Genomic DNA, 2,856 nt, shown 5'->3' with positions numbered 1-2,856 from the left:
GCAAATGAGTTTACTCCAGCTGCTGAAGTTTCTGTCCACTTTCTAAGTTCCCAGGTCAAGGACGCCGAAAAGCACTCCACTCAGAACCTAAATTTCTAAAACTGTGGAACGTGTAGTTTACAGGCAGGGCACTTACTCATCCAGCCTGTGAGGCCCCGATCCCCAGAACTGGGATAAGAGAACTGTCCTTCTAGAGACTGGAGTTGGAAGTAGTAACAGTGCCAGCCAGGGCAGAATCTGGGGCACTCGGGATGCGTGGATGCTGAAGTTGGATCCCCTGGCCCCTGGATCTTCCTGTGCCTTTTCCTGCTTTATGATCCAAAAAGAAACCCTTTTTAGCTACAAGAACCCATGTCAAAGCTCCTCTGCTTCCATTCAGTAGGAGAGTGTTATAAGGAGCCCTCTCACACACTGGCATTTAAAACTTCACAGATAACCAGGCAGGGCTTAAAATGGGGAGGGGGTTCACCCCTAAACAGTGCCCCATGAAGGCTGCAGGGCCTGGGAGGGAGATGGGTGAGTGGAACACNGGTTTTGACTAGAACATGAACAGAATCCAAGGAGAAATCTCTATTTCTGAATGCTCACTTGGGGGGCAGCCCAGCAGACTAGCTCTGTGAAAGGCCTGCTTTGTGTTTGCATGTTGCTTGGCCATCGCCCACCCCACTCCCACCAAGCGCCTCTTATGCTCCCCTTCTAGCTATCAGTACTTAACACTCCAGTTTCAAGTGTTTTGGTGTCAGAAAGCAACTGCAATAATAAAATTCTTCCCAAGTTAAAATGGCGTGAAGAGGCCCCTGTGGACAGAGGTTTATTAAATATGAAGTATGCTTGTCAGGAAAAAAAAAAAACTTTGTTTTTATAAACAGTAGAAGTGTTGCCATGGTAACGTTGCCTGGTTTGCTCTGCAACCCATAGAAGCCTCAAAGCCAAATTATGGCCGCCTTTCTCTCTGCTTGCCTACATTAGAAATGTCGAAGCCAAGATTCCATGATTTGCCTGCCTGCTTTCCGAGCCCAGAAAATATCATTTTAAAAGTCCTAGGGACACAGTGGAAACTACTGCCAAATTTTCTAAATGAAAGTCATTTCTCACACATACACAAACACACACAAAGACACACTCTGTCTGCCAATTACAGTGTGCCTCTCCTTTTTAAAAAGTTTTGATTTTATGTGGCCAGAGTTTCCTTGGACCTCACAAGCTCTCAGGGTCGATGGAATAGCATTAGCATGTGACCCGCAGTGACCCCTCTCAGTCTTTCTCCTCCCAGCTGCTCACAAAGGCTATGAGCCTCCTACACATGCTCCTGAGGACTCTGGGGAGGGAGGGCAGGGGGCAGAGAGTAGATGTGGTACTGACAAGAATCCACTTCCAGGCAGCCTGGCCTATCAGCATCAATGTCCTGTGTTTCCATTGGTGTTGAACCCTCCAGAAGCCAAGCCCTTGATGGTGTGAAGCAGCCCCAAAAAGTACCTCCCATCTCTGTGNATCACACTCTGTGCCCTCTGCCATGCTGGCATTTTTTTTTTCCAGTGGTAAACTTAAACTGTACTCAGATGCCCCTGCCATGCAGAGAACCCAGAACTCATCAATGGCCAGGATATGACGGCTCCTCTTAGGACTATGTCCACTACACACGACTGCCCATGAGGTAGCCATGTTGGATGCATGTCTAATCCTCAGCCCCAGGCAGTCATTCTCTGAGACACTAAAAAATATAAGAATGGCAGCCACCCTCTGGCCATCTGATGGAGCAGAGAAGAGCTGGGACCCAGCAGTAAAGGAAAGGGCTGCTTGGCTCCAAGAGGAACGTAAATTGACAGCAGATTATTTTCCTATGGNGCGTCCCACTTCAGTATTTGCCACATTGNGCTCCATGGTCCAACCCTCTAAAGGGTGGGAGCCTTGGTAACAGAAAGTCAATGGATGGATACTTTCAAGCACATAAAGTGGGAGAGTTATGGCTGAGCATGAAGGATGGCTCAGAGATACCAGGGAAATGTCCTGGCATGAAATCAGACCCACAGATGCTGCTGCTGCTGCTGCTGCTGCTGCTGCTGCAATAAATCAAGTTACCATTGTTTACCACATTTGGTCAGACTCGGGGGTTTCTCTGTTTTTCTTATTTGACTTGCTATAGATTTTGCTTTCTTTTTTTAATGTTTTTAAAGTTCTTAATAAAGCAGCAGGCCTGCTCTCTCAGATGCCTACCCCCCCCCTCACATTCCTAATGAGCTTTGCCTCTCAGGTGTTACACACATTACTGCACTGAAAGACCTTTTTTCTACATTTAAAGGCTTTAAGACTCCAGTTTATTATCTGCTTTCAGTGTCAGTACAGGCTCCAAGTCACACATCTCTACTGCCATTGAGAGGAGCTGGAATCAAGTTGGCAAAGAAAAGGACATTCTGGAGGTTCTGTCCCCAGACAGGAAAGGACACCTCCATTCCGCTTTGGTGCCACCTACAGAGCGGGGAGAGAGAAGCTAGGCTTTTGGAATCCATTAGGATTTCTGCAGCAATGCTTTCCTCAAAGTACTGTAAATATCTGAGCACTAAAAGCAAAGAACCCGGATCTCAGNCCCTTGAGATCAAGATCTGCTGGGGTGTGCAGACTCCCTCCATGTAGAGGTTTGGAGGTTCAAGTAGACATAAGTGGACTGTCCATGTATGCGAACAGTACTGGCTACAACNCCTGCGGGGAGATCTGGAACTGTGGCTCCTGCACGCTCGTGCAGCAAGCTAACTGTGGGCTCAATCGAGTTTGAGAGCAAAAGATGTTTCTCAAAGTGTGCCTCTTCCCTCTGTATCTGATCATCATTGGGAATTGTCTAAAACGCAAGTTCCTACAACT

This window comes from Mus caroli, chromosome 6 (genome assembly GCF_900094665.2).
Source record: "Mus caroli chromosome 6, CAROLI_EIJ_v1.1, whole genome shotgun sequence".
NCBI classification, from domain to species: Eukaryota; Metazoa; Chordata; class Mammalia; order Rodentia; family Muridae; genus Mus; species Mus caroli.
The sequence above is the reverse complement of the archived record's forward strand: the minus strand, read 5'-3'. Positions refer to the sequence as shown.